Below are 25,575 nucleotides of genomic sequence, written 5' to 3'. Positions count from 1 at the left end.
TTGCTTAAATTAGTTCAAACTGGGTTTCTGCCATTTGCACCTTTTCCAAGTTAGTCTCAGAATTATCTTAATTTGTAGTCATCAGTTTTATGCTTATTTTGCCATAGTGTTATAAATTTATATCTAATAAAATTTAACAATTTAATAATTTTTTATTTAAAATTTGTGTTTCTTACAGAATAATGATTTTGAACATATTACGATAGATTCCTGCATTTGCTTATTTCATTAACCAGAAAAAGTTAGGATAATTTTCTGGCAGTGTAGGGCTGTGTCACTGAAAGACTGCCTTACCTTTTTGTTTTCTGATATTAGCCACAACAGAACAAAGAGAGCATAAGAAACATGACCAAATATGAAATATTTATCTAAGAATTAAATATAATTAGAATCCTGCATCGATATACCTAAATAGACTTAATGTTACAAAAGGCATGATGTTCATTTTGGTCAACAAAATTGCCAAAGGTCAACATATAAGCTGTAGTGATATTCTAAGACTAATTTGCCACCTGAAACAATTAAGGTTGGCCAGAGATTCAAGGCTGAATATCAGTATTTATTAAATGTAGTATTCTTAAATATATATTATATAATGGAAGAATTAGTGGTTAGATAAGTTACATACCTCATATTGATTACTCAGAATCTCTAGGGAATTAATTGTATTGGACAACCTTTATAAAGGAGGTCAGAGTAATTGAAATACTATTAAATAAAAGGATCAAGTGAACAAGAAAAGCAGACATCCTTCTTTTCTTTGCCCCATGTAAAAGTAGAAAATTCTGTGTAACAGATTCTTTTTTTTTCTCTTTTTGAGAGAGAGAGAAAGAGCACAAGCAGGGGAGAGGGGCAGAAGGAGAGACTATTAAGTAGGCTCCATACTCAGCAAGGAGCCCAACATGAGGCTTGATCCGATGACCCTGGGATCACGACCTGAACCAAAATTAGAGTCAGACACTCAACAGACTGAGCCACCCAGGTGCCCAGGACAGATTCATTTTTAAATATATTTTTACCTGCCAGTATTTATTGATTGCATGTTAAATTCTCAAAAAACCAACAACAACAACAACAACAACAACAACAACAAAACAACCACAGCTATATGAGAATACTAAATGTGATAGGTATAGTGTATCCTCTAAAGTTCCAAATCCAGATGTAGATACTATAAATATCTACCTTTTTAATGTTCTTTTTTTATTATGAATAATTTAAAACATACAATGAAGAAGTGAGAAGAGTATAATGAAATCTCTTCAGGTCCTGGATCTCTGTGTTCTTATATACATTCCCCACCTTTGCCTGCCTACCTCTGCTCTGTGCTAATGGAGGCAGCCCTTTCATCTGTGATTTTTAGCATCCTCCACCTGTTCACTTGGCTCTAGCAGTAGAAGGCTCCAGTGGCAGATAGGAGGGATGGGACAAGAGAACCCTCAGGAGGTTTCTCCCCCAACACTGTTTTTTGGCCTTAAACATTATGTTAACGTGTTGCCTTATTTGCTTCATCAACTTTTTTTTTTGCTTGTTTACATAATTTAAATAACAGACATCATGTTATTTTACCTATATCTCAGTATGCCTCTGGGAAAAAAAAATAAAGACATTGTCCTGTAACCAAATCATCATTATCACATCTAATTAAATTAGCAATAATTCCATAATACCATTTTAAAATGTTTTAAAATATTTCTGATTATCCCAAAATGTCCTTATGATTGAATTGTTTGAACCATGCTCCATTGGAGATCCTCACATCTTAACATAACTCATGCACTATGTAGAGCATAGTTACAGTAAAATAATATTTTTTGTTTATCTAAATTCCTAATTTAACTAGATGTTCTGCATTTTCATTTGATAAATCTAGCTAGCAATCATACTCACATTCCATTTGGGTATTGGGTTTTTATCGGTCACAAATATTTGCCAAGCCCTGGTTCATTTGCCACTAGTAAATATAATGAAATGGTCCAGGCTTTATGGAGCATACATTATATGATTAAGGATGATAATCAGGCAAGAAACAATTAAATGAGCAAGAGGAAGAAAGAGGACATAAAAGTGGTAGAATGGGATAGGAGAATCAGGATTAATCGCACTCAAGGAAAATTTGTCTGAGGCAGTGACATTGACCAGATGGTGAAACCCTGGAAAGCACCCATACCTGGACAAATGAGAAGAAAATGTGTTAGGAGGAAGGGATGAGAGATGTATATACACTTCCTGAGGTGAGAACAAATGTATTTTTTTATCTGAAGACTGTAGCACAGTATTAATTTCTGGGATGTTTTGAGTAAACTAGGAAGGTATTCTGAGATAAAGTCAAAGAGGTAGGGTCTACAGTATTAAGATGGTTTTATGTTGTGAGATGACATTTGGATTTTACTCTGAGTGTAACAGGAGCTTTCACGTAGGAGGATGGCATGAAGAGACTGTCTCTGGAAGATCAGGCAGGCAGCAAGAGATTGTCACTGTGCAGGGTCAGGTGTTGGATTGGTCAGCGGTGTAATTATGGTAGATCAGTGGGAGACGGAAGTGGTTTCGACCAGGGTGGTAGTTGTGGAGATAGAAGTAGATGCCTTTTGAAAGCTGCGTGGACAAATACTTTGTGGGGCTTTAGGATGATTCAGCCAGCTCTACTTATTTCTTTATATTTCAATAGGACCATGAGTAAACTGCCATCACAGCATCTAAAATACTATGTTGGAATTCCTGATTTTTTTTCATTTTTCTCCTCAAGACTATAAACCTCCTGAGGACAGGAAAAATGTTTTTCACAACATGTGCTCATATTCATTGCTCAATACATGTTGTGGAGAGGAATTATTTAATGGGCATCTGCTTTACATTCCGTAAATGCTTTTCAAAAAAACATGCCTCCTGCAATTGTGTTCATTAAAAATTCAAAACATACATACGGTATATAATTGTGGCTCTTGTATATGATAAATATTGTTATATATGCAATATATAATATGTAATGTATAATGTGAAATATTACACATAACATAGTATTTGTTATATTTGATATGGGAGGAAATTTGTATGTTATAAATTGTTATATATTTGTCATATAATTATATGTGATATAATATAATAGATATATAGTTATCGTGCTATAGAAACTTTAAAACCTATTTCTTTTTTTAAACTCTTGAAAATTAAGCTGAGATTATGGCTATAAGCTCCCTGAGGTCATGGCAAAAGTAATTAAACACATATGTTTTCAACTTCTTAAAAGAAACCAGATGTGACTTCCTCATTTTTCCTTTACCAAATCATAAAACTGCTGTCTGAACTCATCTTTTCTCCTTTGCTCCTTTTGCAATCAAAGCTACTCCCAGTGATCTTGGTAATGAATATAACCTTGTCAACTTAATGAAATCAGTTTTCAAAATGTTATCACAGAAAACAAAATGCACCCAACTGTAATATTCCCCCTGCCTGCACTTGCATCTAGGTACTCTTAAAATAATCACACACACACACACACACACACACACACACACACTTTACAGTATACAACTACATGGAGCTTAATTCAGCTGTTATGGCAAGCCACATAACTTGTTGGCTTTTTTGAAAACTATGATCGATTAATCATTTGTGCAGTAACCTTCAATTTTGCTTGCCCTTTAACACTCCAGCAAGGCGTCACTGCTATGGTGTGTATTCTCCATCCCCTCTCTCTCACATGTGCTTGACACTTGGAATTCAGAGTTTTTGTGAATAAGTTAATGATATAAACTCAAGAATAACCTTACTGAGCCTAATGTTACAAAGTCAAGTGTGGTTATCTCCAGGAAAGTGTTGCTGGGTGGGAGGATGAGAAGAGTCCTAGTAAGAGAAGTGCCCATGAATTGTCCCCCCCCCACCCCCTGCTAACAAAGCAGTGCTCATGCTCGAGGGTAGCTCCACGTAATGTGTGAGGACTGGGGACACTCCTGAGAACACTAGTCACAACAAAGTAATATTCAATATATAATTATTTATCTTAGACCCTCTGAGTGAACACTCATTTGGTAAACAAGTTTCATTTCATAAAACATGAAAATCATGGAATACTCAATGAGTCTTCTCTCTAATTGATTAGTATCTCATTATTTAGGATAACCCAATTGTTATAAAACAATGGGTTTTATTTTTAAAAAATATTAAGCTTTTTTTAGCTTATTTATTTGAGAGAGAGACTGTGAGAGTGGGGTATGGGGAGAGAGAGACAGAGAGAGAGAGAGAGAGACAGAGAGAGAGAGAGAGAGAGAGAGAGAGAGAGAGAGAAACAGAGAATCCCAAGCAGGCTCCATGTTGCCAGCACAGAGCCTGACGCAGCCTCGAGCTCATGAAATGGTGAGATCATGACCTAAGCCCAAACCAAGAGTCAGATGCTTAACCAACTGAGCCACCCAGGCGCCCCAACAATATTCTTTACTAAACTCAGTTTCTTGGGGACCGTGAGTGGCTCAGTGGGTTGAGTGACTGACTCTTGATTTTGGCTCAGGTCATGATCCCAGGGTCATGGGATTGAGCCCCATGTTGGGCTTGATGGTGATCATGGAGCCTGCTTGGGATTCTCTGTTTCTCTCCCTCTTTCCCTCTCCCCCTGCTCACTCGCTCTCTCTTTCTCTCTCTTTCTCTCTCTCTCTGTCTCAGTAAACTAACAAATGAACTCAATCCCTCATTTTGTTACATTATTTTTGCTTCTTTGGTTCTTACTGAAGTGATTAGAAATTTACAGATACTGAAGTACTATTTGTTTTAAGTTGAATGAACAAAAAATGGCACTTGAGATGAAATGGTTGTGTTTATGTGCCGATAGATGCATGTGTTGCTGACACACAAACACCATGCTTAAATATAATCATCCAAGGAAATAACGCTAAGCTGAGATAATTCCCCCAACAACTATTTTTAGTAAGTAATAATTATATGTTAGCCAACTGGTGTTTTCTGCTAAAGGGGAGGTGGCATTTCTGTTGATGATAAGTTGTATGTGTTCTACAGCTGCATCTTTGTGCTGTAACGGGCTTTCTCTAAGTTTCTATACATAGGGAATTAACTGTCACATGATCTTGCTGTTTTTTTGTCATTGCTTTGGCTTTATGACCTGCTTGATGAAAATAGGGGTACTAGCCACTGCTTAAATGATCTTTTTTCTACCTTTCATTCAGCATGCCAGTTGTTCCTTTTAACACTCAAGTTTCATGTTAAGAAAGAAATGAAGTGGCTCCAAAAAAAAGCTTTTTGATGGTTGTATTTAATTAATGAGATAAACATCTTTTCTTTCCGAATCCTTTATATGGTAACTCACGTGCTAAAATTTTACACTATGTGTAAGGTGTATAGCAACATATGAAACCAAATACCAAAACTCTTTAGAACTAAAAATTGGAATCTAAATGCTTCATTTTAGTCAAGAAATTTGAATTAGGAGAGATTAAATCATTTGTTTGAAGTGCAGAGCTCCATCCCAGGATTATTGACTACATCCCAAGTTTGTGTCCTGTCTTAATAACCAATATCAGCATACACTAGCTATCTTTACTCTTGCAAATAACTTGCACATAAAAGTATTGTGTTGTCTGTCACTGCTTGAGATCCCAGTATTGGTTTTGTGAAGTCTGTTAGACACAAGCCTGCAGTATAAGAAGGAAAAGAAGAGCGGGGGGAAAAGGAGACGTGCTTAGGAGAGTTGATACCTGTGTTCTGAGCACTCCATGAGGATTTTAGATTGTTTTGGAACTCAGAGTGGAAATCCACATTTAGCTAATATGTGACTTATCCATGATGTTACTTTTGATTAGCAAGTGATATTCAGATATTTTAGTGAGCCAGAGTCTTCCAAAGCATGACTATACAATAGTGGGATAATGACTTACAGCATGGATCTCTCTATGCTTACATATCTAAGGTTTCTAATGAATCCAGTTAATATGAAGACCTGGATAGTGGACACAGATTACGCACCTTATATCATGACACTGATCATGGAGCATGATCATGTTCTGAGATCATTCTGTCTCATCATAGCTGAGGGGCTATAAGAACATTCAGGATAAACGTTGGCATCCAGAAGGAAGGGACTTTGAGTGGTATATTAAATGGCTAACAGCACATGTTTTGATGTCAGGTCTATGTTTGAGACTTGGATCCTCATCCTAATAACTTCACAAGCTTCATCAGCTAACCTCTAAACTACAGTATCCAAATCTATACATCTGGGCTGGGAATATCTAAACCTTAAAGATGCAGTGAAACGTGTGTAATGCACTGAATGTGATTTTAGCACATAGAAATAATAAGCTACCCTTTATCATAATTATAAATTTTATCTATAAATAATTGGTCCAATGTTAGTTTTATTAAGTTGAGACAAGAAATAAAATATTTTTAAAAATTTCTCCAAGTGAATGGGAGAAAAATACAAAGTGAATTATAGAGGTAATATATGAGAGAATCATAATATCTTTACAGTTAAACTGGTTCACTTATTCATTTCACTTTTTAATGTTAAGTAGATAACTGAATTGAACAGCTAGCTAATAAGATGATCTATTAGTTAGTAGAATCTTAATACCATAGCAAAAATTATAATGACCTAGGTGACTTGGGATGTGAGTTCCGCTAGGAAATAATTGTATAACCCAGGACAAGTCGGCTATTTGTGTGCCATCTTTATATATGTATAATACAGATAGTGTCTGAGGTTTCTTCTGGACACACATTTCCAAAGTTCTGTGAAAATATTATACCTGTTGATATAATAATACCCCTCCAATTTACTTACTCTTGTGTGGTCAAATGGGAAATCAACTCAAAGCCTCACATTTTAATGTCATTTTATTATTTTAAAAAAAGAAAGATTTATTCGGCATCATGATCAGACTATTACATTTAGCAACAAAAGCTTGAGTACAAAAAAATCTACCCTAAAACCCTTTGTTGGAATGCTTTATACTTTTCACAGAACAGAAACTAAAATAGCCTGTTGTATAATTAGTCAGAAATACAGTCCTTGAGTTTTTGCCCATACACGTGAGTATCGTCTAAAACATGGCCCTGCCACCACTGTGCTTGGCTGAGTTCACAAGTCTGTTGGAACCTACAGCTTCTCTGTCACTTCTCCAGCTCCCTTCTCTTGCTAAGCTTTCTTTCCTGGAAGTAATTAAAGCCTCCGCCACTGCCACAGCCACTGCTGCTGCTGGAAGTACCATAGCCACCTTGGTTTTGTGGTTTGGCATAGTACTGGGTCTACCACCATAAAGGCTAAAGCATCTCCCTCAAAAATTTCCTCCTTTCATGGGTCCAGAATTTGAAGATTGATTGTCGTAATTGCCAAAATCATTATAGCTTCTACCACCTCCAAGATTGCTTCCATCATTATCAAGGCTGTTGTAGCCATCTTTACTACCATCATATTCACCACCATCAACTGTCAGCAAAGCCACTTCACCCACTGAAGTATCCTCCCCCCAAGCCACCTCCACAACCATCCCCAAAGTTTCCAGAACCACTTTGACCTTTTTGGCTGGATGGAGCACTAGCCATCTCTTGCTTAGATAGGGCTTTCCTTACTCCTCAGTTGTGGGCATTCACAGTATGGTATTTTTGAATGGCAATGTTGTCTAAGGAGTCATGATCATCAAATGTTACAAACGCAAAGCCTCTCTTCTTGGCATTGCCTCGGACAGTCATGATTTTAATCACTTCAGTTTTCTCATATTGTTCACAATAATCTCTTAGATGATGTTCTTCAGTGTCTTTTTAATCCCACTAACAAAAATCTTTCTCACAGTTAAGTGGGCATGGGTCTTTGAGAATCTTCTCTTGAGACCACCCTCTTTGGTTCCACAGCTCTTCCACCCACCTTGTTTGGCCTTGCCTTCATGGCTGCATCCACCCCCTCCACAGTGGAGGAGGGAGCCTCTGGGATGCTTGGTGTTTGGATCTCTCACTGCCACACAGTCTGTGAGCATTCCTCATTTCTTCAAGTTGCTCCTCAGATTCTCGTGGGACTCTCGTTGTTTGAAAGCTCAGACTTCCAAGGAAGAGCTTCCACAGCTGTTCAGGCTTTTCAGGAGACCTCACTTAGACATGACGCCAGTGGTAAGGGAGGCTTTAGCATGCTTACTTGGCGGTATCCATAGACAGAAAGCTTAACGTCATTTTAGATTGTTTTGCTTTCTTCCCCTCAGGCCTTGAATTACTGGAAAGCTGTAGAGTCAGTAAAACATATTGAGGCTCTAATCCTTGCTGATCTTGTGTTTTATAAGCTGTGCTGCCTTTTATTGTCAATAACTAAGTTCTTTTAAGGAGAGGTGGTCACTTTGATATTGTGTTAATAGAAAGGTCAAAAGAATGTCAAACCTTAAGGATATAAATTGTTGAGCTTTGTTTTGTTATTTCTAGTTTTTCATTTTCAGTTTTTATACTTCATATATAAAGCTATGTGCTCTCATTGAAAAATATAATTGCAGTGATACCTCAAAAATATTAAATACACACACGTACATATGTATATGTATATTTTTAGGACACTGTATTAGATGAGCCATGCTGTTTTCTAGATCAGACAATATTTAATATAGTTTAGTTTTTTAATTTCACTGGCCATGATTTAAACTATAATGAAGCTAGAATTCTTATAAATACATTGTTTTATGGAGTTTATTTATATTAATCACAATCACTAAATGAGTTTTCAGTATACTGAAAATAATATTTATAACCCTTGAATTCCATTTGCTTCTAGAAATCCGATGTCAGGGAAATTGGGGCATTTGGAAAAAGGAGAATGTTACTTTCATTAATGATCAGTTTCAGCTTTCTGTCTTTCTGGGCCTTTGTGCATCTTCAAAGAAAAAGAGAAAGAACTTTTGGAATTCATTACTTTCTTTAGCTCATGGGAGGCAGGCCATATTTTGAAATGGTTAGGCTAACGGACCCAATAAAAAGGCAAATTAGCCTTCCAGACCTCATCGGTCTGGCATGGTTTATAAAGGCAGGAAAATGTAAGCTGAGAGAAATCGTGAAGTTGGTGCAGGCCAAGTAAGTGAAGGTCATGTATAAGGGTATTCAGGCCAATGAAAAATTATATACATTGGTCCATAGATGGGAGAACATGGTTTATTCTAGAAACTGAAAGAAATCTGTAGTTGTAATGTAGGCATAATGTTTGTTATATGTAGGGGGTAAGGATTGATGGAGGCGTGTGGGATGTAGTTGGATTGTTATACAGAGATTGACTTACTCAGTGTTTCATCACACATATAAAGAACTTTGGAATTGATTCTAAAAGCCATGAAGAAACAACACAGTGTTTTAAGTGAAAAGTGACATGATCAAATTTCCATTTTAAAAATTGGAAATTAAAATGATTAGATTCTTGGTATTCTTAGAACTTCTGAAGTTACAGGACAAAATATAGCTTGCAGTCATCTTAAGTAAGAATACAGAGAAGCTAAATTACCTACCTCAACATCACAGTGTTCTTGAAATGGGAATGGAAGAATTGTTGAGACACAGGCCATCACTCTTGAAGGTACTCTTTTGGGAATGTGGAAGATACTAAAATTCTTTTTTAAATAAAAGTACTCTCTTTTAAATAAACATGCTTCACAGGCTGCTGTGAGTCATTCAAACTCAGCAACCAACCAAACGAAAAACAATGAAAGAAAGAAAAATAAAGGGAAAAAAATCTGCTAAATGTTACCTTTCCATAACACTAATGAAATGGCTGAATAAAGTCTTTTTAATAAAGCATTTCTGGGATGCCTAGTTGGCTCATTTGGTTGAACATCCAACTCTTGATTGCAGCTCAAGTCATGATCTCAGTGTTCCTGGGATCGAGCTCCACATCAGGCTCTGTGCTGACAGATTGGAGTCAGCTTGGGATTTTCTTTCTCTCCCTTTCTGCCCCTCCTCCTCTTACTCTCTCTCTCTCAAAATTAATAAATAAATTGTAAAAAATGGCATTTGTCCCAGCATGATATAATTTTCTGAGAGTTAAAAATTTTAAATAACTATCAAAATAGTTCATATCAAGTATAATATTTTCCCTGAATTTCCAGACTATTAAAAAATAGAGGTCCAAACAAAGGAGTTTGTTAAGTATAACTCTGTTTACCATTTGCTCATGGAAGTACTGATTTTATTTCTTTGCAGGTTAAATGACCATCTACTCCTCTGTATCTAGACAGTTTTTGATAATATATTTTTCTTTCTTGAATACGGGGATTACAAAAATAACAGTGCTAGGCTTACTTGCTAAGAGTAATGATATCAATGTTATTAAGAGCTGAGGGTGTCACAAGAGACTTAAAGATCAGGAAGAAGATCAAGATCATTTTGACCAAGGGAAAAATAAATGGCTTGCTCCCTTTCTCCTAGTGTGTGCTTTCTAACAGTGTAGAGAAAAAAAAATGCTCGTATTCTCACAAGTATTTTCACTCTTCACCTCTATATTAGTTTTCTAGGGCTGCCTTAGTAAAATACTACAGACTGGGTGTCTTAAACTACAGACATTTATTTTCTCACAGTTCTGATGCTGGAAGTCCAAGTTCAACATGCTGGCAGGGTTGGGCTCCTCTGAGGCCTCTCTCCTAGGCTTGCATATGGTCACCCTCTTGCTGCCTCTTTACATGGTTATCTTTCTGTGCATGTGCTCCTTAGGGTCACTGTTTTGTGGGTCGAAATTTCTCTTCTCACAAAAACTGGATTAAAACTGGGTTAAGCTTTAAAATGAAGCCATACACTGTAATGTATGCCATTGTCCGTACATTAGAGTGTATGGCTTCATTTTAACTTTCCCTTTAAAGGCCCTCTCTCCAAATACAGTCATATTCTGAAGCACTGGGGTTAGAGCTTTAATATATGAATCTGATGGGGACACAGTTCAGCTCTATGATAACCTCCAAAGGTGTCGGTGATGCCTTATCACCAACTCAAATATGCCTCCAACTTTCTTTCTAGGCCTTTCCCCATTTGCCTTCACTAATTCGTTTGCTCATCCTGGCCTAGGAGACTACTGACCCAATAAATGTCTACACCTTTTATTCCCCTTTCTCTAAAACCTATCTAGTCCTGGCTTTGCAACTCAGTTCAAAACCTTTACAAATAATTCTATAAAATCTTTACTATGAGTGAAACTTGAAGGTTTCTGATACACAATTTTCCACTTAATTTTAACTTTTTCTATACTGGATTCTCATTGTCACATATATTTCTGTTGTCTCCACATATAGATTATAGTTATGAATATTGGAATGATACTTTATATTCTCTTTATGTCTTTGTAGTGATCAACAGAGTGTTGTGTACATAATATATTCTCAAATAATGCTGTTTGATTGGATTTCTGATTCGTAAAGTATGCAGCTACCTGAATCTGTTTCTTTTCAATGGTACCTTAATGGCTTTGTGAATTCCCAGTACTGATTTGTAACCCTCTGTAGTGCTTGAGTGAACTCTTAAATGTTTTAGCACCATAGCATGACAGTTACCTCAGTGCACTTAGATGTGTGTCTCCTGGATTATCAGGTTTGTTTTTACTGATGTGGATAGATAGTTATCTAGATGTACTCATCATAACTTTCATTTTCTTGTGTGTCCTTTCAAGAAGATGACCTAGCCCAATAGAGAACGATTTCACTTTAATTAAGGTTATGCATGCATCTGTGGTCTTTTATGGTAATCTTGGAAGTCATAGACATTTTTGGACTGTACCATAGTATTAGGTGAAAGATTCATGTTGATCTCTATCATCAATGCTTGTTTTTAGAACATTAGTGGAATAATGTTTACAAATAAATTGATGCCTGAACTAAGTAGTTAAGAACTCAAACCAGTTCACCAAGTGATTTTTAAAATTATTTTATTTTTCTATTTTACTATTTTATTTTTTAAATTTATTTTATTATTCTATTTTATTTATGAAGGAGAGCATGTGCTCATGTGCTCAAGTCAGGAGGGGCAGAGGGAAAGGGGGAAAGAGAAAATCCTAAGCAGGCTCCATGCTTAGCAAGGAGCCCTCCATGGGGCTCAATCTTAGGAACTCACAACCTGATCATGACCTGATCTGAAATCAAGAGTTGGACGCTCAACCAACTGAGCCACTGAGGCTTCCTCCCTTGTGATTTCTTAAAATGGAAATCCTGTAATGTGGCTCCTTCAAGCTTGAAATAATACACAACATATCAAAATGAGTAAAGGGCTTTTAGTAGTCATTGTTTATTCTTTCCTTATTCTTTATTGTTTCATAGCCACTTAAAGAGACATGGGGTACAATGTCAATAGCTCCCACTGTGTTAGTATTTTACTGTCCCAACATATGTCCTGAAGTTTAAAAAGCAATAAAAGTTTGCTGTTCTGCAGTCATTAGCTTTGGTTGTTGCAGTCAGTCACCCATAGAAGTCAGAGCCATATCAGATTTTTCTCCCATCATCATTGCACAATCAACTACAGCCATTGTCCTTCTTTATCATTTAAAGGAAAATAAACCAAGAAAGCCACCAAGACTCAAAAGTGAATTGTACTGTGAGAAAACTCTTACCAGTTTACTTGAGGGAAGGTATCACTGTCATGTGGAATAAATGATAAAAAAATGTGAGTTAACATTATAAATGGAAGTGTTACCTTGTCTACTTTAAATGGATTAAGCATTTTCTAGTTTTAAAATATGTATTTACTGAAGAAAAAAACATTACTAATTGACAGAAATGCTTAAATAATTTTAGGTGAAATTCACCCTTGTCTCAGTGACTTGATCACTTCTATGTAGATCATAGTTAGGAATGCCAGTAAGATTATTTGAACAGAACCTGATCTGTCTATACAGTCAGGGAGTAAAAGGAAAATATAAGATGGTCATGTTTGTGTGTCCTTACTGGGTTATGTAACCTTAAGAAACTTTGAACAGGTTAAGGAAATTGATTTAATTTTTTTCAATAAGTTCATTTTGAGAGAATTAATTAGAAAAAGACAATTTTTTTTCTTTACTTAGATCTTAGCCTCTGGTTTTCACACTTTATTTTATTTCAACCCAAGCCACATTCATTGATGATGTATTTTATGCTTCTTACATCATTTAAAAAAAAGGGATAGTCTAACATGGTCATATAATTCTAATTGACTAGAGTTACATTCCAGATTTTTTGATATTCAGTAATAATTTTTATGATTGGGTTAAACCTGTATGTATGAATTATATAAAACATAGGCTTGGAAATGGCCATCCAAGCCTGATTATGAAAACCCTATACAAGTAGTCTTACTGAATGCAGTTACAGCACAACATGCTTCACTGATCAAGAAGGGAGATGATTTGTTAGTTGTTATTCATGTTCAGCTCCCTCTAACCAGTTTTGGCCCAGAATATTCTTCCTGTGTTTTTGATCAGAACTTTTTAACTTTTTATTATTTAAATTACTAGTCTGCTTCCTATGAGCTAAGATTTTCAGGGTCAGTGTTTGTAAGGGTTGTGGAGACTGTTACCATAAGTATTTCCCCTGTATGCTTATTTGTATTCCTTTGTTTTGTTTTGTGTTTAGAGAGAGAGAGCACATGCACATGTGGGTGAGGAACAGAGGGATAGGGAGAGAGAGAACCAACCCTAAGCAGGCTCCATGCCCAGTGAGGAGTCCCACATGGGCTCAACATGGAGTTTGACCTCATGACCATGAGATCATGACCCTAGCTGAAATCAAGAGTTGGTTGCTTAACCAAATGAGCTACCCAGGCATCCCTATTTATGTGTATTCTTTGGCAAATGGTCTTTGCTCATGTCCAGATGCCTCTGACCAATCCCACATTTGCCCCCTCTGCAAATTGCTAGGTTACTAGTGTGATAGTTGATCTGGTGCCATCACATAGAGTAAATGTTTGTGACCATTTTGTAATTTGATAAAGGGATTAAATTTGTGTATACTTTCTGCCTAAAAATGCTCATCACACAGTTGCATATCATTTCAAGACTCTTTTTTGAACTTGACTTAGAACTCTTGGTTTAGAGGTGACTTTGAATGCATTTCCTTGTATATTTTCATTGTATGTGAATTTTTTTTCTTATTCTCTTTCCCTTGGTTATGTTAAGCTGCTTATTAATAGTTAGGAAAGTACTACTTAAGAAACTAGAATATCTCTTTCCATATGAATATGTGATAAAATTTATTGCAACTTACATGATTTATTGAACTGAGTCACCCCTGAAGCAAATGCATTATTAAGTAGTTAAAAAATTCATGACATGTCCTTAACACAGTGAGAGTGCCTTAGAGGAGCTCATTCATCCGATAAATATGTGTTTAACAAAATTGCTTGAAATGAATCTCTTTTATGGGTTTTTGTAATTATTGTTCTTATTTAAGACATATATATATATATTTATAGCATAAATAACAATGTATTTTTCACATAGGATTGTGGTTTGTTTTTGAATGCAAACAGTCACAGTGTTTTCTTTGTGAGTATGTGATAAAATGCTTTGGTGCATCATTAAAACTGTTCAATAGGCTATGATGTCCTAGAATATATTCTCTACATTGTACATCGCTGCCTTTCTATTTTGAGATTTAAAGGAACATTGCAGTGGAAACCTTCTATGATTTCTTGTTGTGTGTATTGAACTCCAAGCTCAGTCATTTGGCTGCAGAAAGATCTTAAATTTTAACTTTCCTGAATTTTCAACCAGATATGTTCAAAGGAAAAGGGCTATTCAAAAAAAAAAAAAAAGTTCTGTTTCTTGTGCCATCTCAAAGTGGTTTTATACTTATACTATATTTTGAGATGTACTGAATCAAAGGCAAACCTAAGTCAATAACCCAGGGTAATTTCCCTACAGCTGCCATCACTTAGAGAGCATGACTCTTTAAGAACTGCAGTTTTCCATTCCTTTAGCACTTGTTCATATTTAGGTTGATGTTGTCCAAAGCTGTACGTATTTTGACTCTGTATTCTGAGTCAGTGTCCAAGACCTGTTTTTGGCACCACCCTTGCCTCATTAGTACTATTAATACCAGTACCATTATCACTAATAATTACAACATGAGTACTCACACTGTGACAGACACCCAGGAAAGCACTTCATTTATTTAACCATGTTGCAGATAAAGAGACTGACAAAGGACATGTACTGGGAGGAGATCTATCTATATCTATATCTACCTATATATCAGTATCTATATTTGGTAATCCGCATATGTAAGCCAAGAACACATAATGATACAATTATGGATTACCTTTCAAGCTCTAATTAATTGGACACCTAGGCAATAGGAATATATGACTTAATTTTTATTATTTATTATTTACCTAAACTGTTTGAATAATCCTAAAGTTATTCTCCACTTTTCCAGCTACATTATCTATGTTCAAAAAATTCTTAAAATTTTGCCATAGAACCAGCCGATTATAACCTGCTGTAGTTCTGTGCATTTCTTTATCTTTCGTCTCTGAAGTTTGTAATGTATTAATTTATATACTTAAAGGCCAGTTTATGTAACCTTATTTTTGAGTTAAAATCTTATATGAAGACAGGAAAAAATAAGTTTTATTTCATCACAAATTCATCCAAGTCCTTTATAAAAATTCACTCTTGAGTGGGGGGAATTTACTAGATCTACTGTGAATGGAAAGATGTGAATGAATCCCAACAAATAAATGGATTTCGTATTAATTCCTTTAAAGCTAGGAGTAAATATTCCATTTAAATTAACTATAATGGGCTTTCAGTTATGGCAATATGAAGAGGTTGTCAAATTCTCCCCAAAGCACAAGTATAATATTGGAAAGAATAAATGTTTAAAATATCTCAGGGTACTGGCAGACAACAAGTTGATGAGAATTTATTCTTGTAATAAATACAAGAGCTGAAGGTTAGAAGACTGAGTACCCGTGCCCTGTTTGCCTAGGTTACTTCCATATTTCCCCACCATAAAAGGGTTAGCAAAAACAGCCGTTTTAAGAGTTGGCATCAACAACCAATAGCTTTGAGGTTATATTCAGTTTGGAACAGTAAATGAAGATCTATGGCTTTGGCAACAAAAGGTGGGAACTTAGATGGGAGCAAATGGTAACAAACACACAAACACACAAAGAAACAAACAAAACACCTCATTGTTTTGTTCACATAAGGTTGTCTCCCTGGTTGAGCTGAACAGTGAACCAGCCAGAAATTTAACTGAGAAATCCAAGAAATTAGAGAACCATAGAAGGTTTGAGATAAACTCTCCATGTATCACTGGGTGATGGAAAAGCTTTTACATTTGTCAGTGTTTGGGAAATTTAAATGCTGAGGAAGACTTGAAAACCAGCTACAATTTTAAATGAATTTTCCAAACCACTCACTAATCAAAGTGAAGAGGGTAGACACCTTATGAGAATAATGATTTTGAATATATCCTTTGTCCAAATAATTAAATGACCACTAACTTATAAAGACATGGGAGAGTTCTAGAAAAGTAGGAATAAACATAAGGAAAATGATAATAATAAAAATAAGAAAATTAAGCAGAGATACACAGGCTGCATATCATGGCTGGTACAGAGTCTATGGTAAATTCAAGGAAGTTGAAAGAGAGGAAAGAAAGGAAAAATAGGAAGAGAAGGAGGAATGGATGAAGGAAGGGGACTCCCTAAAGGGGGAGGAAGGAGGGAAGGTCACAGAAATATAATATGTATTCCATAACTGGCATGGTGTTTTCTGAATGTTAAATTTTCAACCAAAAATGAGACATTCAAAGAAATATGAAAGTGAAAGTGTGACCCATACTGAAGTGTTTTGAGTCAATACAAACTGTCTCTACATAGGACCAGCTATAAAATTTAGCAAAAAAAAAAAAAAAAAAAAAAATCAAAACACCTATTATAAATATTTTTAAAGAATTAAAGGAAACTATGTTCAAAACATGAAATATAATGGTAATGACACAACAAACAGGAAATCTCAATAGAAAAATAGAAATTTTTATTTTTAATATAACAAAAATATAGTGTAATTGAAAAGTACAATAACTAAAATGAACAGTTCATCAGTTGGGTCCAAGGACAGATTTGAAGTTACAGGGTAAGTATCCAGAATTTTGAAGGCAAGTACATAGAAATTATACATAATGGTAACAGAGTGAACCAAAAATGAAGGAAAACAGACTCAGAGACATGTGAAAGAAGAAAATCTAACATGATATAACCTTCTTGAAAAAAATCTAATGTAATTAGAAGTAAATAAACTGTAAATATCACAGTAGGAATTAATGAAAAAAATATAGGTACATGGAGAAAACCAGTAACCAAAACTTGTTCATTTTTTAAAGAAAAAAAATGATAAATATTTAATTAGAGTGATTAAAAAATAGAAAAAACAGACTGTTAAAACTGGTAATAAAAAAAAGACTTCTGTATAAACTCTTGAAATTAAAAGAAAAAAAGGAATATTTTTAACTATTTTATCCCAACAATTGTGAACACCTAAATGAAGTGGATATATTTGTGAAAAACACAAATTATCAAAACTAACTCATGGAAAAAAAATGGAGATGTGTATGAAATCAAAAATTTAAACTATTAAGTAATACTCTTCCCACAAAGAGTCTATGTGGACATATGGATGAATTCTATCAGACATCTATGGAAAAATAAATACTAACACTTCACAAACTGTTTCAGAAAGTATGAAGCTGAACACTTCTCAACTTATATTTTGGGACAGTTATTACTCTCATACAAAAACCTAGCAAAGTTTTCCAAGAAAATAAAATTACAAGCAAATATCTTAATGAACTAACAAACTGAGTTCCACATTCCATAAAGAAAAATTATACAATTTGACTAAGTGGGGCTTATCCCAGGAATTCAAGAGTAGTTCACCATCCCAAATCCATTAATGTAGTATTAATTGAACAAAAGGCATACATATAAAATTATCTCAATTGTTTCAGAAGAAACACTTGATAAAATCTAACACACATTTATGATAAAAGCTGTCACCAAACTAGTATAGAAAGGGATATCCTCAAATTAATAACAGACATTTATGAAAAGCTATGTCTAATATGAAAGGTGAAAAAATGAAGAACTTCACATTATGATTGGAAATAATGTGAGGATATCCCCATTCATCACTTCTACTCAGCATTAGTTCTGGAGTTGTAGCCAATGCAATAAAACAAGAAACAAATTAAATACATGAAGATAATCAAGGAGGAGTAGAGCTGTCTTTATTTACAGATGATGTTTATTGCATGTAGAAAATCCTAATGAATCTACAAAACAGTAAGATACAGTAAGTGAGGGGGATACTGGGAAGAGAGCGGCATAGGAGGACGCTGGGCTCACTGCGTGTCCTGCTATCACTTAGATTCCACCCACACCTGCCTAAATAACCCACCAAACACCAGAAGACTAGCAGAACGGAGTCTCCGTAGCCAAGTGCAGATGAGAGGCCCACGGAAGAGGGTAGGAAGGACGGCGAGGCGGTGGGAGCTCCACAGACTGGCGGGAGAGAGCCAGGGCAGAGGGGTGGCCTGCCAGCCAAGCAGAGCCCCTGAGTCTGGCTTGCAAAAGCAGAGGGGCCGGACAGAGTGTGTTCTGACAGCAAGCGGGACTTGACATCTGGAAGGTTATAAGCTAACAGCTCTGCTTGGAGAACAGGAGGGCTGGAGGACAACAGGAGGGAGAGTTGTTGAGCCCCAGACGACAGAGCTCAGCTTGGCAGGGAACAAAGGCACTCACCAGTGCCACCTCCCTCGCCCATCCCCCAGCCAAAAGCCCAAAGGGAACCAGTTCCTGTCAAGGAAGCTACTTGTACCGCACAAACACCCAATGCTGTGCTTCTGTGGATCCATCTCTCCGGTGGGTCTGACTCCCTCCCGGTGCCGCAGGGCCACTCCCGAAGTGGATCTCCGAAGGATAAGCAAGCTGAGCCTGCCCCTCCCGCCCCTGTGCACCTTGCCCATCCACCCCAGCTAATACGCCAGATCCCCAGCACCACAAGCCTGGTAGTGTGCAAGTAGCCCAGACGGGCCACGCCACCCCACAGTGAATCCTGCCCTAGGAGAGGGGAAGACAAGGCACACACCAGTCTGACTGTGGCCCCAGCGGTGGGCTGGGGGCAGACATCAGGTCTGACTGTGGCCCTGCCCACCAACACAAGTTATTCAAGACAGCACAGGGGAAGTGCCCCACAGTCCCGCACCACTCCAGGGACTATCCAAAATGACGAAACGGAAGAATTCCCTTCAGAAAAACGTCCAGGAAATAACAACAGCTAACGAACTGATCAAAAATGATTTAAACAATATAACAGCAAGTGAATTTAGAATAATAGTCATAAAATTAATCGCTGGGCTTGAAAACAGTATAAAGGACAGCAGAGACTCTATTGCTACAGAGATCAAGGGACTAAGGAACAGCCAGGAGGAGCTAAAAAATTCGATTAATGAGCTGCAAAATAAAATGGAGACAACCACGGCTCGGATTGAAGAGGCAGAGGAGAGAATAGGTGAACTAGAAGATAAAATTATGGAAAAAGAAGAAGCTGAGAAAAAGAGAGATAAAAAAATCCAGGAGTATGAGGGGAAAATTAGAGAACTACGTGATGCACTAAAGAGAAATAATATATGCATAATTGGTATTCCAGAGGAGGAAGAGAGAGGGGAAGGTGCTGAAGGGGTACTTGAAGAAATAATAGCTGAGAACTTCCCGGATCTGGGGAAGGAAAAAGACATTGAAATCCAACAGGCACAGAGAACTCCCTTCAGATGTAACTTGAATCGATCTTGTGCACGACGTATAGTGAAACTGGCAAAATAGAAGGATAAAGAGAAAATTCTGAAAGCAGCTAGAGATAAACGTGCCCTAACATATAAAGGGAGACCTATAAGACTCGTGACCGATCTCTCTACTGAAACTTGGCAGGCCAGAAAGGAATGGCAGGAGATCTTCAATGTGATGAACAGAAAAAACATGCAGCCGAGAATCCTTTATCCAGCAAGTCTGTCATTTAGAATAGAAGGAGAGATAAAGGTCTTCCCAAACAAACAAAAACTGAAGGAATTCGTCACCACTAAACCAGCCCTACAAGAGATCCTAAGGGGGATCCTGTGAGACAAAGTACCAGAGACATCGCTACGAGCATGAAACCTATGGACATCACAGTGACTCTAAACCCGTATCTTTCTATAATAACACTGAATGTAAATGGATTAAATGCGCCAACCAAAAGACATAGGGTATCAGAATGTATAAAAAAAAACAAGACCCATCTATTTGCTGTCTATAAGAGACTCATTTTAGACCTGAGGACACCTTCAGATTGAGAGTGAGGGGATGAAGAACTATCATGCCACTGGAAGTCAAAAGAAAGCTGGAGTAGCCATACTTATATCAGACAAACTAGACTTTAAATTAAAGGCTGTAACAAGAGATGAAGAAGGCCATTATATAATCATCACAGGGTCTATCCATCAGGAAGAGCTAACAATTATAAATGTCTATGCGCCGAATACAGGAGCCCCCAAATATATAAAACAATTACAAACATAAGCAACCTTACTGATAAGAATGTGGTAATTGCAGGGGACTTTAACACTCCACTTACAGAAATGGATAGATCATCTAGACACATGGTCAATAAAGAAACAAGGGCCCTGAATGATACATTGGATCAGATGGACTTGACAGATCTATTTAGAACTCTGCATCCCAAAGCAACAGAATATACTTACTTCTCAAGTGCACATGGAACATTCTCCAAGATAGATCACATACTGGGTCACAAAACAGCCCTTCATAAGTATACAAGAATTGAAATTATGCCATGCATACTTTCAGACCACAATGCTATGAAGCTTGAAAGATACAGTAAGTGAGCTCAGAAAGTAGCAGAATTCAAGGTCAATATGCAGAAATCAATTTGTGTATACTAGCAATATGTGACAATCTAAAAAATAAATGAAAAGATAAAATTTTATTAAAAAGTAAAATATTTAGGAATAGATTTTTAAGAATAAATGTAAGTCCTATAGAATACAAGTCACAAAATATTTTTGAAGGAATTTAAAGACCTAAATAAATGAATATATATATATATATATATATGCCACATTATTGAATTAGAAGGCTCAGTATGTTTCAGATGGTGATTATCAACAAAATGGTTTATAGATTAGATACAAACCTTATCAGAATTTGAGTGGGCTTTGTCTTGTAGAAATTGATACTTAATGCTAAAATTTGTATGAAAATGTAAATGACTAGAAACCAAAACAGTTTCTGAAAAGAAGGGCAAATTTATAGGATGTGTGCAACTTGTTTTTAAAACGATTGTAAAGCTACAGTAATCAAGAGAGTAAGACATTGGCATAAGGAAAGACATAGATCCGTGAAACTAAAAGGACAATCTAGAAATAAACCTGGACATTTATGATCAATTTAATTTTGACAAAAGTACCAAGATAACACAGTGGGGAAAGGATAGTCTTTTCAACAAATGGTAGTGAAATAATTGTATGTCCTTACTTTACACAAAAACTAACTTGAAATGCATCATAACACCTGAATTATGAGAGCTTGACTATAAAATTTCTGAGAAGTATTAGAGAGGCAACTGTTTGTGATCTTGAAAAAGGTAAACATTTTTTAGAGATGTCACCAAAAGCGTAATCAACAAATTTTAAAATTGACCAACCAGACTTTATCATATTAAAACCATTTACCTTTCAAAACACATTAAGAATATGAAAAGGCATACAACATAGTGGGAAAATATTTGCAAATCGTATATCCAAAAATCACTTGTGTTCATAATATACAAGGAATTGTTACAAATTAAAAACCAGAAGGCAAAAATGTTAAGAAATGGACAAAATGTTTGAACCGTCCACTCCTTTAAGGATGCTATATGAATGAATAAGCACATTAAGTATGTTCACCCTAGTTGTTAGAGGAATACAGATTCTCTTCCATGTGATATTTCACTTACCACTTATCAAGTGTTTATAAACAAGCTAACTAACTAACATGAAGAGCAGGTGAGTATATGGAGATCTGGAACCCTCATCTATTTCTGGTGAGAATGTAAAAACAGAAGAGCCACTTAGGAAAACAGTGTGCAAGTTTTTTTTAAAAGTTAAACATTTTCTTACCACCTGATCCAAGATTTTGATTCCTAGGCATCTACCTGAGAAAATGCAAACAAATGTTCATACAGAGACTTGCACAAAAATGTTCAGAGAGCAATATTCACAATAGCCCCAAAGTGGAAACCAAATGTCCGTCAATTGACGGATGGCTAAACAGACTGATACATCATACAATGGAATACTAATCATCAATAAAAAGAAATTAACTATTAGATTATGCAAGAGCATGGATGGACTCAAAACGTTTGTTGAGTGAAATCGGCCAGGTACAAAAGCCTACATATTATATGATTTATTAAATCATATTGTATCATACATTAAATTTTTTGATGAGGGAAAGGTATAGAGACTAAAGTCAGTATTTTCCTGAGACTGTGTTTGGGACTGACTGCAGAATGATACTAGAGGATATTTTGTCATGATGGGAGTGTTCTAAAACTGGACTGTGATGATGGTCATAAAACAATGTAAATTTACTCCAACTCTTCAAATTGCACAACTGAAATTGTTCAGTTTTATGTTATATAATTTACACTTCATAAGAGCTATTAAAATTTGGTAATTCATTGTCAGGATTTGTGCATGGCTTGTTTGTTATTCTTTAATACATGTTTAGTAAAAAAAGAAATCATAGCTAATCACTTATTTATTTATTTATTTTTAATTTTTTTAATATTTATTTTTGAAAGAGACAGAGATAGACAGAATGCAAGCAGGGGACGGGCAGAGAGAGGGGGAGACACAGAATCCAAAGCAGGCTCCAGGCTCTGAACTGTCAGTACAGAGCCTGACGTGGGGCTCAAACACACAAACCATGAGATCATGACCTGGGCTGAAATCGGACATTTAACCCACTGAGCCACCCAGGTGCCCCATACCCAGTCATTTATTTATAAACAAGTAAGGTTTTTGGTTTTTGTTATTGTTTTTGTTTCTTTTTTTGTTTTTTGTGGGTTTTTTTTGTTAACTTGTGTCAGGTGCTGTTTTCCTGTGGGAATAATATTATAAATGTTGGCTCCTTTTTCAAATAACCCAACAGATTTATTTCAGATCATGATAAAGTTGAAAATGAGTAGTTATGATAACTTCAAATTTAACATTTTTTTCTCAACATCATATTATGAAACGTTGAAACATATGGAAAATTGAAAGAAGTTCAAGGAACACTACATCTATTGCCAACTTTAAAAATTGATCATATTTTGCCATAATATACAGTATTTTCCTTTTTATATAAATTAAATGTTCTTTTTTAAAATTTATTTATTTTGAGAGAGAGAGCATGCAGAAACATGAGAGGGGCCGAGAGAGAGGGAGAATCCCAAGCAGGCTCTGCACTGTCTGCACAGAGCCTTGTGCAGGACTCTAACTCACAAATGTGAGATTGTGACCCGCACTGACACCCAACCAGCTGAACCACCCAGGTGCACCTGTAGTATTTTTCTTTTAATTAATCAAATGCATGAATGTAACTTGGAGACATCATAGCATATCATTCTTAAATACTTCTGCATGCATGTGTTCACATATTCAAAGTTCACATATTATGTGTAGTTATGTATTGCTATTCTCTTTTAATCAAGAAGTCTTCTGCATTTACCTATACATCTATCTATCTGTATGTCATCTATCTTTGTTGTGTTTTTTTTTTTAATCATAACTGGGGCAGTTGTCTTGGAGAAAGCCCCTTATTAGGGATTTATTCTCATTTTTTGTAATTTGTTTTGTACCCATATCCCCTAAAACACTATAATCTTGGAAGCTGGGTTTAAGGGTTTAATTATTTTTGGTTTTGGCAAGAAAACTCAGAAGTTATTTATTTCACATTGCATCACATCAAAACCATATTTTGTCAGGTGGTTGATTCATTTATTAGGGATCCTAAGTTTGGGCATTTGACTAAGGGAGTAATGATTTGCACTCTACATTGCAAAATTACATTCTTTTCTTACTATTAGCAAGAGATTTCTGAGATGCTAGTTTACTTAAGCATCCTATTGTTCTTCAACTGCCTTTTATACCTAAGGGTTTTATCACATATTTGCAATTTTTACATAATTGTTTTTTAATTGGGGATTTGCAAAATGGTGATTGTTTTCATAATTTTATTATCCATTTTATATTTATTACCTGTCATTTTGTAAAAATTAGCTTTTTCTTTGCAGATGACAATAAATGCCTTTTCTTTTTTAAAAAGCCAAATAAAACTTAATCATTCTGTTAGACTTAGAGTGATAGCAAATGAGTCTCTTTATGCCTGTGTATATTTCTTTATCTTCCTTTTTTCCTCTCTCTTATTCTGGACTTTTGATTCCTTAGTATCAATTATAGTTCCAGACTGACAAGAAATTACCACTTTCTACAAAAACCCTGATTTTTTGCAATAAGGAGTTAAGGAGTAGTATTTTAAAAAAAGAAACAAGCTTTACGGGTACATATGTATGTGTATGTATAATTTTAAAAATGCATAAAGTAATTTTAATAGTTAACATTTATGCTTAAACAGGATTTTTCTCAAGTTTTTTTTTTTGTATTTTTGTCTCCTGTTTTACATTGAAGTTTTTGGTTCCTAATGTAGTAACATATTTATGCATTTCTTCTGTGATATTCATGCTAGCTTCAAATTACAATAGAGTATTATTAATAACAAATCTATGTGTGAAATAGGACATTTATTTGAAGTTTGTCTTGGCCTTAGAATACTAGAATATAAATAAGATCAGTGAAAGAAGTTGTTCAGAAGTCACTGAAAGTGATTATTTTATATCAGTGGTTATATTAACATTTTGATATACAGTTAGGTGAATTTGTCTTCCATTTTATCATTTTCCTTCTTTTTTATTTCATTATGTTTGTTTTAAGTTACAACATTTTTACATGGTTCAAATTTCAAAGCATATTTTATGAGTGAAATCTGTTCAGAAATGACTCATTTCACTCTGTTCCTTGTCATATGATGACTCCTCAAAACTATAATAACCAAAACTGATTGATTGGAAAGTTAAGGGTATCCTCCCTGTAGTACAGGAGCATATTACCTTCACCGAGTCTTAGAGTCTTGGAAGGAGAACAAAATTTGGATATCTTTGAGTGTTTTAGAATGTGATTTAAAGAGGGTCTTTTCTTGAGAGAGCTTGATTAGGGATGGGTAAGGGTTTTCATGTACTAGTTTTGATTTGGTTGACTCAGCAATCTGAACGTTTGGGAGAGGACTTAGAAGAATCTTGGGGAGTAAACTCTGCTGAACATCATGCTAAACATCATGATGCTAAACATCAAAGATGATGTTTACTTAAATGAGATTTTCAGGAAGCCTCTGGAATAAAGAGTTACTTGCAACTATTAGCTTCCTGAGAAAGTTTCCTGGAATTTAAGGTCATGCTAATGCAGTTAGTGCAATGGTGACATCATGAGTACATAGGCAGTAATCTCTGTGAGA

At 35.6% G+C, this 25,575-nt stretch overlaps 1 protein-coding gene across 2 annotated transcripts in view; it reads left to right on the top strand.

The window, feature by feature from the left end:
- Nucleotides 1-25,575, top strand: part of DPP10 (dipeptidyl peptidase like 10) — a 635,980-nt gene that overhangs the window by 205,893 nt on the left and 404,512 nt on the right. The gene's annotated exons all lie outside the window — the stretch shown is intronic.

Source organism: Acinonyx jubatus, chromosome C1 (assembly GCF_027475565.1).
Source record: "Acinonyx jubatus isolate Ajub_Pintada_27869175 chromosome C1, VMU_Ajub_asm_v1.0, whole genome shotgun sequence".
NCBI lineage: Eukaryota > Metazoa > Chordata > Mammalia > Carnivora > Felidae > Acinonyx > Acinonyx jubatus.
This window is presented reverse-complemented; position numbering and strand designations above follow the sequence as displayed.